Raw genomic sequence first — 13199 nt, 5'->3', positions numbered from 1 at the left:
AGCAATTCCCACTCCCAGAGAAGGATTTGCGGGTACCAATCCAACAGCGCCTGCAAGAAGAGGCCGGTTTGAAGATGTGTTGGTGACTTCGGATATGAGGTCATTCTTTCAGCCGACCCATCGACAGGTGTCATCCGGATCCAGCATCAGGGAACGCCTAGACCGTCAGGTGTCCGACTACATTGGGTTAACGGCCGATGTGGACGCTCTGAGGAGTGATGAACCCCTAGACTACTGGGTGGGCAGGCTTGACCTCTGGCCAGAGCTTGCCCAATTTGCAATCGAACTGTTGGCTTGCCCCTCATCCAGTGTCCTGTCCGAAAGGACGTTCAGCGCAGCAGGGGGGATTGTGACCGATAAGCGTACTCGCCTAGCTCACCACAGTGTTAACTACCTCACATTTCTAAAAATGAATGAGGCATGGATCTCGGAGGAATTCAACACATGTGACCAGTAGACCATGTATATGTCTATAAACTATTTTTTTAATCAAGCACACAGACCTTCTTAATTCATTTGGCTCACTTCCTTGACCCAAAAAAGCACACCGTACTATATGCCCCTACCCTCCTCTTTGAAGAGGTTGAGTGGTGTCATATTTCTACTGGGGCTGCTTATGATATCCCTGTGCTGTGCTGACTTCCTCCTGGGGGTTCTTATTATGAAGGGATCACACTATCCCTGTGCTGTGCTGACTTCCTCCTGGGGGTTCTTATTATGAGGGGATCACACCATCCCTGTGCTGTGCTGACTTCCTCCTGGGGCTGCTTACGGTGCTGCTGTCAGTGCTGTATGTCACGGTGCTGCTGTCAGCGCTGTATGTCACGGTGCTGCTGTCAGCGCTGTATGTCACGGTGCTGCTGTCAGCGCTGTATGTCACGGTGCTGCTGTCAGCGCTGTATGTCACGGTGCTGCTGTCAGCGCTGTATGTCACGGTGCTGCTGTCAGCGCTGTATGTCACGGTGCTGCTGTCAGCGCTGTATGTCACGGTGCTGCTGTCAGCGCTGTATGTCACGGTGCTGCTGTCAGCGCTGTATGTCACGGTGCTGCTGTCAGCGCTGTATGTCACGGTGCTGCTGTCAGCGCTGTATGTCACGGTGCTGCTGTCAGCGCTGTATGTCACGGTGCTGCTGTCAGCGCTGTATGTCACGGTGCTGCTGTCAGCGCTGTATGTCACGGTGCTGCTGTCAGTGCTCTGTATTACGGTGCTGCTGTCAGATGCCTCTATCACGGTGCATGTGTCATTCCGGTATGTCACGCTGCTGGTGATCATCTCCTGCACCCTCTTCTTTGCCTACCCTGGTCCCTGACCTTCCCTCTCCTCCATTGCCTTCATTAGCTCCATAGTCCTGAATTGTTAGAACAATTTCCCAAATAAAATAAAAATGCTTGTAGTTATCGATCCCAAATTCACCTCATACATGTATTATGTCATTGTCCAGATGGTGGGACTACGTTTTACCCCCTAATAATTACCACGTGGCCGCAAATTCGACATGAAGGTTTGCAAAGTTCGCCTCCCATTGAAGTCAATGGGGCCCGCGGCGAACGTTCGGTTTCGCGAACGTTTGGGTCCGTTCGCATTTCGCGTTCGCGAAACGTCCCGTCGGAAGTTCGTCCATCACTACCGGTGACCACGGGCTCAGCCTTTAAGAGTAGTGAAAAGAGGAAGTTACAGGAGTCATAAATCTCTAGGTGTATGCTAGCAGCTCATTGGACTTCACATTATTGTCTGCATCAGCAAATTTTACAATCTTAGAATATTAGCATATATAGTTAGAAGAAAGAAAAACAAAGCGTGGGTGTGTTCAAGATATAATCGCCATCTTGCAATACTTCCTAAGTGTCCTTAACCACTTCAATACAGGGCACTTTCACCCCCTTCCTTCCCAGCCCAATTTTCAGCTTTCATCGCTCTAGCGCTTTCAGTGACAATTGCGCGGTCATGCTACACTGTACCCAATCATTTTGTTCGCACAAATAGAGCTTTATTTTGGTGGTATTTATTCACGACTCCATTTTTTATTTTTTGCGATATAAGCGCAAAAAAAGCAGAAATTTGGAAAAAAAAACAATATTTTCTTTTTTCTATTTTAAAAGAAATCCAATAAAATCAAATTTTGTCATAAATTTAAGCCAAAATGTATTCTGCTACATGTTTTTGGTAAAAAAAATTCCGTTAAGTGTATAATAATTGGTTTGTGTGATCACGGACATATGTACGCAAATGATCATGTATATATGTGTGCAGGTGATCACGTACATATGTGTGCAGATAATCATTGGGACATGTGATTTTAGTGTGACATATGTGGGGGACATGTTTTTATTATTAGGGACATGTGTATTTATTATTTGGGGACATGTATGTTTTGGGGACATGTGTGGGGACATTGTGTTTATACTGTGTGGTGTGTTTACACTGTGTGGTGATTTGTGTTTACACTAGACTGGTGATCAGTGAGTAAAAAGCTGTAAAAAACAGCTCATACTCACTGATCATCAGCCGGCTGCAGCGATCTGCTCTCCTCTCCTCAGCGATGACTTCTGTGTGAGGAGAGGAGGAGCCGATTGCCTAGCAACCGGCTGTTTGTTTACATCACATGACAGCCGTGATAGGACACGGCCGTCATGTGATCAGGAGGGCCAATCACAGAGCCCTCCTGCCGATCTGAGATGCGCCGTGTCTGGGTGACACAGGCGCATCGGGATCCCGCCGCTGTGCGGGCACGCGCGCGCGCGATCCCGCTCCTTCTGATGGACAGTTCTAATTCTAAGTTATGGGCCCAGTGTACCCGGCAGGCACCCAGCAGCACCTAGGCACTGGAAAGAGAACTCTGCAACTCAGGGAGTACAGCGAGTACTGTATACAAGCTACTGGAAGATGGCAAGCATTTCAGATGTAGAGTTTGCAATTGCAAAGCTGAATAATGCCAATTACCAGCTATGGAAGTTTAAGCTGGAAATGCTTTTGAACAAGGATGACTTGTGGCAAGTGCTGAATACAGACAGACCCACATATGGAAAGACGGAGGACTGAGATATGTAAGATAGGCAGGCAAAAGCAATTATAAGCTTACTAGTGGAAGATGCTTATACACATAAGAGCAGAGAAAACGGCTAAAGGTATGTGGACTTCACTACAAAAACTGCATGAGCGTTCAAGCCTCAACAGTAAGCTGTTTCTACTAAGAAAATTGTATAAGATGAGACTAGAAGGCCAGCAAATGTGTAACCACATGAATGCTAAGCTAGAGATCATAGAGCAGCTGCGTGCCATTGGAGAGGAAATAAAAGATAACCATATTGTTTCCCTGCTCCTCTGCAGCCTTCCAGAGACATATACTGCTCTTATTAACACTTTAGAAGTCAGGCCCAAGGAGGAACTAACGTTAGATTATGGCAAAGGCAAATTAATTGATGAATATGACAGAAGGAAAGAAAATACGCACCATAATGACAAAGCTTTCAAGATGTATAGAGGCATAAAGCACAACAAAGAAAGCAGAGCCTGTTTTCGCTGTAAAAAGACTGGTAACATAAAAAAGGACTGTTCTATCTGGAAAACCAAGCAGTGAAAACTAGAGCTATTCACAAAAAAAGAGTCAAAGCAGCCACAAAGGAAACTGCAGACACATCATGGAATGGCACCTTTAGATTGACACAGAGCGGCAAGCCGCACGGCTAGTACATAGACTTAAGTGCAACATGCCAAATTAATAGCGATGGGACCTTCTTCACAAACACTGATTACAGTGCAAAAGAAAAAAAGTTTTCCTAGCAAATGGTAAAAGCATCACTTTCCGAAGGTAAAGGCCAGGGCTTCCTGAACAGCATTACATCACAAGGAGGCAAGCAATCTATCCTTCTATAAAAAGTGCTGTATGTTCCAGAACTAGAAAGCAGCCTTCTATCAGTGAAAAGTCTTGCAAACAACGGTCTCACAGTTAAGTTCCAGGGGAATGGATGCACAATTCACAATAATAAGCCATTCCTCGCAAAAGGAAGACTAGATGATCACCTATACAGTGTATAAAAGAAAATTAGTGCCACCTACCTAAAGTGTTATATAAATTAGTACTTCACAGCTGCTGTACACTTCCAGTGAATTCACCTCGCCATGCAACATATTAAAATAAAATTTTAAAAAAAAGTGCACTGCTATTAATTTATCATGTGAAATATCCAGTGATATCAAATTGTATTCAAATAAATAAATAAATCTATATAATAATGTGTTCAATTAAAGTTCATATGCTGTAACTTTTTTTGGATGGGGGGGGGGGATGGCCGGGCATAGCATGCAGGGTGGAGGGGGTGGTCAGGGGGTTTCGGGGGGGCAACTTAGATCTGGGAGGGCAAAGCCATGTGACACAAAATCTGGAGCCTGCAGCCCTTCAGGGGCCCCCCGAGGAGGTGTTAAGGGATTTGTTTTAGCAACTTCTGAAGGTTTCTCTGTCAGTGTTGACAGGAGGTCACCTCCCGGAGGTGTGTGTCATTTACCCAGTTGTCAGGAAAGTGGTGTAAGTAGATATCCCCAGGTGGGGGGTACAGAGAATCCTAACTGGTGACTAGGAGACTGAGCATTGTCATACCTCACCAGTGACATCGCTCCCATCGTGGCTACAGGACAGCACTCTCCTCCTCTTGCCTCGCTAAACTTGGTTACCATTCCATGTTGCCAGCACCCAGTACAGACACTTCCCCATCCTGGGCTGTTGTCACCTCGTGCTCCCCTCCATTCATGAAATGGCTCACAGCTTCTCCCCAGCCAATGGGAACAGAGGGGTGTGGACTGTGGAAGGCAAAGTAGAAGCCCAGTACTGGAGCATGGCTGCAGGGCAGATCGGAGCTGGATTTTGTGGAGGATATGATAATATAACAGGGAAGCTGCAGGGGCCCCCTGGAGCTAGGGGCAGGGTTTGCGATTGTGATCCCTGCAACCCCTTATGCTACACCCATGCTCGCATTATTGGAGATGGCTTTGTTGTACAGGGCTCAATCATACTGAGAAGATCCTTACTCGGTATTCCTGATGGGAACAATAAATAGACCAAGGGTCGGCAGCGTTTTGAGCACAGTGTGCCGAAAAATGTTTTCAAAGAAATTGAGCGTGCCGATTTTATAACAAAAAAGGATTTTTTTATAAAGTAAATGCTGTAAACTACTTTAGTAGGGAGAAATTAACATCCCGCACTCTCACGCTTCAGATCAGCCCCAAATCCTGCAACTCCACACCTCAGATGAGCCCCAATTCCTGTACTTTCACACCTCAGATCACTGTCCCCCTGCAAATCTGTTTCACCACTATACCCCCTTGCTCATCTGCCCCACCATTGTAACCCCCTGCACATCTGCCCCACCACTGCACACCTGCCCCACCTCTGTACCCCCCTGCTCATCTGACCCACCGCTGTAACTTTTACAAAAAGTTGTCACTAAATGATATATTGCTCACACATGCCATGGTTATATGTGGAATTGCACCCCAAAATATATTCCGCTACTTCTCCCGAGTATGGCGATACCACGTGTGTGGGACTTTTTGGGAGTCTAGTCGCGCACGGCACCCCGAAAACCAATCACCACCTTCAGGATTTCTAAGGGTGCAAATTTTTGATTTAACTCCTCACTACCTATCACAGTTTCGAAGGCCATAAAATGCCAAAATAGCACAAAACCCCCCAAAATGACCCCATTTTGGAAAGTAGACACCCCAAGCTATTTACTGAGAGGCATGTTGAGTCCATGGAATATTTTATATTTTGCCACAAGTTGCGGGAATATTACAAACTTTTTTTTTTTTGCACCAAGTTGTCACTAAATGATATATTGCTCACACATGCTATGGGCATATGTGAAATGACACCCCAAAATACATTCTGCTGCTTCTCCAGAGTACGGGGATACCACATGTGTGGGACTTTTTGGGAGTCTAGTCGCGCACGGCACCCCGAAAACCAATCACCACCTTCAGGATTTCTAAGGGTGCAAATTTTTGATTTAACTCCTCACTACCTATCACAGTTTCGAAGGCCATAAAATGCCAAAATAGCACAAAACCCCCCCAAATGACCCCATTTTGGAAAGTAGACACCCCAAGCTATTTACTGAGAGGCATGTTGAGTCCATGGAATATTTTATATTTTGCCAAAAGTTGCGGGAATATTACAAACTTTTTTTTTTTGCACAAAGTTGTCACTAAATGATATATTGCTCACACATGCTATGGGCAGAAGTCAAATTACACCCCAAAATAAATTCTGCTGCTTCTCCCGAATACGGGGATACCACATGTGGGGGACTTTTTGGGAGCCTAGCCACGTACGGGACCCCGAAAACCAAGCACTGCCTTCCGGATTTGAATATAAAATGCTATAAAAAACAAACTAACCAGAGTCACCCGTAACACTTATACGGTGATCAGTGGTGAAAGGGTTAACTAGGGGCAATCAGGGGGTTCAAATTTTTATTAGGTAGTATATGGGGGTCCCTGGCGCTATATAAAAACCTGACGGGGAACCTAAATAACTAACTGGCTAACCAGCGTCACCAGTGACACTTATACTGTGATCGCTGGTGAAAGGGGGTGAAAGGGTTAACTAGCAGCAATCAGGGGGTTAAAACCATTATTGGGTAGTATATCGGGGTACCTAGCGCTATAAAAACCTGGCGGTGAACCTAAAAAAATAACTAGCTACCTAGCGACACTAGCGACACTGATGCAGCGTTCAGAAAAATTATCGCTTAGTGACACTGGCAAAAGGGGGTGAAAGGGTTAACTAGCGGAAATCAGGGGGTTAAAACCATTATTGGGTAGTATATCGGGGTACCTAGCGCTATAAAAACCTGGCGGTGAACCTAAAAAAATAACTAGCTACCTAGCGACTGTAGCGACACTAATGCAGCGATCAGAAAAACGATCGATTAGTGACACTGGCAAAAGGGGGTGAAAGGGTTAACTAGCGGCAATCAGGGGGTTAAAACCATTATTGGGTAGTATATCGGGGTACCTAGCGATATAAAAACCTGGCGGTGAACCTAAAAAAATAACTAGCTACCTAGCGACACATGCAGCGATCAGAAAAATGATCGCTTAGTGACACTGGCAAAAGGGGGTGAAAGGGTTAACTAGCGGCAATCAGGGGGTTAAAAACATTATTGGGTAGTATATCGGGGTACCTAGCGCTATAAAAACCTGGCGGTGAACCTAAAAAAATAACTAGCTACCTAGCGACTGTAGCGACACTAATGCAGCGATCAGAAAAACGATCGCTTAGTGACACTGGCAAAAGGGGGTGAAAGGGTTAACTCTAGGGGCAATCAGGGGGTTAAATCTTTATTGGGGGGTGATAGGGGGCTACCCTGGACCTAACACTAACTGTCCTGACAGTTTTTACTGTCACAACTGACACTGAATGCATTGATCAGTAAAGAAATGATCAATGCAATCAGTGACACTGTGACTGGGGGGGGAGGGGGGGCGGGGGGGGATCGGGGGGCGATCGGGGGGGGATCGGGGGGGGTTTGTGTGCCTGTGTGTACCTACATGTCAGTGTAGTGTTGGTGCACACTTACTTTTACTCTTCTCCTCGTAGTCCGGTCAAAAAGACCGCCCCGAGGAGAATGACATCACTTCCTCCTTCCTGTGTAAACAATACACAGGGGAGGAAGCTTCTCATTGGCCAGGAGCGATCCAGAGGGGGTGGCCGAAAACCAACGGCCATCCCCTCATCACGGAGCGCTCCTGGACCGAATCGGACCGCCGTAAACAGCGGGAGGGGGTCCGATCGGACCCCCCACCCGCTGGAAGGCAATCACGTAGATGTACGTGATTGTGCCTGCCTGTGCCATTGTGCTGACGTACAATGGCAATACGGCGGTCCTCAAGTGGTTAATATTCCTGGCTATGCACTCTTTCGGAAAAACAGAGTAAAAAGGAAAGGTGGAGGGGTCTGTCTGTATGTGAGAAGTGATCTCCAAGCGAGTGAGAAAGAGGACCTGGTGGATGGAGAGTGTGATGAGTCTGAAGCATTATGGGTGGAACTGCATACAGATGTGCATAGTTAAAAGTTAATCATTGGAGTTTGTTATAGACTGCCCAATGTTAATGAGGAGGTGGAGACTCAGCTCCTTGCACAGATAGAAAGGGCTGCAAGGGCTGGAACAGTGATAATAATGGGGGATTTTAACTACGCAGAAATTGACTGGAGCAATTGCACTGCTGGGACAGTTAAAGGGCAGAAATGTATAAACCTATTACAGGACAATTTTATGGTCCAGTTTATTGAGGCCCCAACTAGGAATGATGCTCTGTTGGACCTGGTAATCTCAAACCATGCAGAACGTATTACTAGTGTTCAGATAAAGGAACACCTGGGTAGCAGTGACCATAACATGATTTCATTTGATGTTAGCTTTAAGCAAAAATCACATACGGGAAAGATAAAAGCACTTAATTTCAAGAGAGCAAATTTTCCAAGGATGAGGGCTGCTCTCCAGAACTTAGACTGGGAGAGAATGTTGGCATCAATGGGCACATAACAGAAATGGAAATTCTTCAAAAAGACTGTTTGTGAACTCACTGCAAAGTATATTCCCATGGGCAATAAGTTTAAAAGGCTAAAAACAAAACCTATGTGGCTCATGGCCAAAGTTAAAAAAGCTATAAACTATAAGAAAAGAGCTTTTAAAAAATATAAAAATGAAGGAACGCTAGTGTTATTTAAATGTTACAAAGAATATAACAGAATATGTAAAAAGGAAATCAAGGATGCAAAAATTCAAAATGAAAGACAGATTGCAAAAGATAGTAGGACAAACCCCAAAAAATTCTTCAAATATATTAATAGTAAAAAGGTCAAGTCTGTGCATGTAGGCCCTTTACTAAATAATCTAGAGTGGGTGACTGGGGACAAAGAGAAGGCTAATTTATTAAAAACTTTCTTCAGCTCTGTGTATACAAAGGCACATGTCCATAATGGGGGTGGTAGTGATACAGCCCCAAATCCATAATGGCTCAAAAGTGATATGGTCCAGAAATATTTGGACAGAATAAAGGTGGATAAAGCACCTGGACCTGATGACATCCACCCACGGATCCTAAAAGAATTGAGCTCTGTAATTTCAAAGCCATTGCATCTAATTTTTAGGGACTCATTAATGGCAGGAATAATACCACTGGATTAGCGCAGGGCCAATGTGGCACCTATATTTAAAAAGGGAACAAGGTCTTTACCAAGTAACTACAGACCTGTTAGTTTAACTTCTATAGTTGGGAAGATATTGGAGAGATTAATAAAAGACCACATAGACAAGTTCTTGCAGGAAAAAATATTTTAACCACTTGCTTACTGGACACTTAAACCCCCCTCCTGCCCAGACCAATTTTGAGCTTTCAGCGCTGATGCAATTTGAATGACAATTGTACAACACTGTACCCAAATTACATTTTTATCATTTTTTCCCCACAAATAGAACTTTCTTTTGGTGGTATTTAATTACAGCTGGGAGTTTTATTTTTTGCTAAACAAAAAAAAAAATCATGTTTAATAGTTTGTTATAAAATTTTGCAAACAGGTAATTTTTCTCCTTCATTGAAGTGCGCTGATGAGGCGGCACTGGTGGGCACTGATAGGCTGTACTGGTGGGCACTGATAGGCTGCACTGGTGGGCACTTATAGGCATAGTTAAGGCAGCACTAATAGGCACAGATAAGGTGGCACCGATAGGCACAGATAATGCGGTACTGATGGGCACAGATAAGGCGGCACTGATGGGCAAAGATGGGCACAGATGAGATGGCACGGATGGGTGGCACGGATGGGTGGCACGGATGGGTGGCACTAAGGGGCACTGATAAGTATCACTGATAGATGGGGCTGATGGGCACTGATAGGTGGCACTAAAAGGTGGCTCTGATAGGTGGCACTGCTGGGCACTGATGGGCACTGGTAGATGACACTGATGGGCACGGATATGTGGCACTGTGGTGCAGCACCGTTGTTGAGGCAGATTGTGGGCACTGATAGGTGGCACTGTGGGCACTGATGGGTGGCACTGTGGGCACTGATGGGTGGCACTGTGGGCACTGATGGGTGGCACTGATGGGGGGCACTTTTTTATTACTGAGGTGGCACTGGCAGGGGGCAGGTGGGCACTGGTAAGCTGGCCGTGATCGGGACTGATGTCCCGATCACGGCCGCCGGTGATGGGCTTTTTTTTTTTCTCCTCGCGCTGTCATTGCGAGGAGGAAAAGTAGCCGATTACCGGCTCCGTTGTGTCACATGATCAGCTGTCATTGGCTGACAACTGATCACGTGGTAGGGGGTCGGGATCGACCCCTTGCTTCGATCCGTGATCAGGCGAGTCTCATAGACTCTCTGATCACAGGGCACGCAGGCCGCTCATGCACGGGACGACGTCAATAGACGTCGTCCCGGCAAAGTAGGTCCGCACTGTAGCCGTCATTCGGCTATAGTGCGGATCCCTAGTGGTTAAGCAACAGACAGCATGGATTACTGAAAGACAGAAGTTGTCAGACAAACCTGATTTATTTTTATGAGGAGGTACGTAAAACCTTGGACAGAGGGGTGGTGGTGGACGTGGTATACTTGGATTTTGCAAAAGCGTTCGATACAGTTCTGCACACAGGGCTCATGTGTAAGGTAAAGTCTACAGGTTTGGAAATATCAGTTTGTAAATGGATAGAAAACTGGCTAAAAGACAGAATTCAGAGAGTAGTGGTTAATGAGTCTTACTCTGAATGGTCTAAGGTTATCAGTGGTGTACCCCATGGTTCAGTGCTGGGACACTTACTTTTTAATATCTTTATAAATGATATTGGGTCTGGGATCAAAAGTAACATGACATGTGTAGGACATAAGCCCAGGCACCTGATAACGTTTTACCATAACCTGTACCCTCCAACCCTTTTAACAAACAACTCGACTAAAGGTGTGGCGTAAATGGCCAGCCGGCCTTTTATTAACAAAATATAAAGTTGATTAAATAACATATTTAAACTTAACAGTTCATTTCAAAATCTTTCAAATGGGTCATGTGTAGGGGAAACCACGAACCAACTAGTCATTGTGAACAACTTCTTTGAACCTCAAACTCTTGCCTCCAGTTGGACAACCCCTGACTCGGTACCAAACCATCACAGTGACCTACCCTTTTTTAACCCTTCCAGGTTAACACTTCTTAACCGAAAGTACCACAACTACCCCCATCCCATGGATGGGTACGACATGTTCCATACATGTACTTCTCTCTTCTCTTCCAGCGACCCAAAAAAGCGACACAGCACAAAAGAGGTAACCCCTTACCCTTTGCGTGTACCTCCACACCTTAAGCCCTCGCTGAATACCCTCTTGTAATCCCAGAGACCACAAATCTATCCCTACCTCATTCAGGTGGACCCCATCGCTCCTCAAATACCTCCATGTGTCAATCTCCAACTCCATGTGGTGAATAGACAAACCCCCGTTCCTGATAAAGAACCTGCTCACCTCCTTATTCACTTTTATTCTGGTCCTGTCCACCTTTTTATCCAACCACGCCCAACACCAAGACATCCTGCCCACCATGTCTGACCATACCATTACCATATTAGGATAAGCAGCCTTGAGTCTCAGAAAATTGCATTTTATGTCTCTAATGGGGTCCCTCATGGATCTAGCTCCCATGTCATTACCCCCCCACGTGTAAAAGCAACACATCCAGGGGCCTGTCCAGACGTGAAAACCTGTGAACCTCGCCCAGGACCCTGTTCCAATGCATGCCCTGGACCTCGATCCACCGGACCGGAGCCTCCTGTCTGGATATGCATAATTGTCTGCCGTTCGGTCGAAAGTCAGCTCTTCTAGCGCCCCAATAGATGTATGAATGGCCAAGAATCCATACCAGTCCCACTTCCTGACCTGTGAACAAGAAAATAACAACCAACATGTGGAAATAATACCCTAAACAACCTTACCAACCAGAACATCTGTGCTATTACAACAGCTGTGGGCGAACATATAATTTAAATTTATCCAACTCCCACCTGCCAATGCGCCTGACCACCTCTTGACTCAAGCCCGCCCTAGACGCTTCCGTGGCCACTCCTATACGAAAGGAATGGGAGGAAAAACTCATAGGGTCAAACCCAGCCATTGTTAGGCATTTTCTAAATACTGCGACAAATTTAAATTTTGAAAGGGATGACCCATCCATGTATATAAACAAAGAACCTTGAATCTCCTTGAAAATCTGAACTGCCCTTACCGGGCAAATGCTGGACTTGGCAACCCTGCCAACTTCCAGTTGAATCCTTCAACCACTCTGATCGGTCTTTGATCTCCTGATCCAGATCCTAAGCAGTTCCTGGCCAACTTCTACAACACCCGCCATTAGACCCCCTTGCACTGTTTTCGAGGAACTGTCCAACTCCCCCACTTTCAAAGCCCATAAGAAAGTCATCGTAAATGCCGCTCTGAATAAAGCTTTCTAGTAAACCGAGCTGCAAACCTTATCAAGTAGTGAACATAAAACGTGCAGCATGTCAAAGGATCTATCAAACAGATGGTACAGCGCTCTAACTAAAATAAAATGATTACTAACATATTAAAATTAATAAAAAGTCCAAAGATAGCTTTTGAGTCAAAAAGTCCACGTGAGGAATCTTCAGTGGTATACAGTCAGTTCATGCATAAAGTGACTTAGTGCCAAGGGAGGGACCACCACCAATGGTAAAATTGGCTGCTCACCTCATCGTATGGACCCTTTAAATTACAGAGGGTCGTATGCACTTAAATATCAACTCATCCAATCGCTGTACTCCTCTCCGACAATATCCGACCGATTCACAAACGAAAACACAGCTTTCTCCCATTCAGAGTCAAATGAACTGACACGTTTGTGGAATACCCACACTGGATCGGTATATAGCAGTATTCACAATTCCTCAGACCATGTGGATAGAAAGACAGGCCATAGTGCTCTCCATAGAAAAACGTTTTAATGATGAATATACATAAAAAACACACTTACAATAACGAAGCTTCATACGATCTTTAAAATGATCAATGACCGCGGGTGACGTCACGTGATCTCCGTCCGTTTTTTTTTTTTTTTTTTTCATAGAAAAACGTTTTAATGATGAATATACATAAAAAACACACTTACAATAACGAAGCTTCATACGATCTTTAAAA

The sequence above is a fragment of the Lithobates pipiens genome, unplaced genomic scaffold (assembly GCF_037356315.1).
Source record: "Lithobates pipiens isolate NorthernLeopardFrog02 unplaced genomic scaffold, aLitPip1_a1.2 Scaffold_8, whole genome shotgun sequence".
Taxonomy (NCBI): Eukaryota; Metazoa; Chordata; class Amphibia; order Anura; family Ranidae; genus Lithobates; species Lithobates pipiens.
This window is presented reverse-complemented; position numbering follows the sequence as displayed.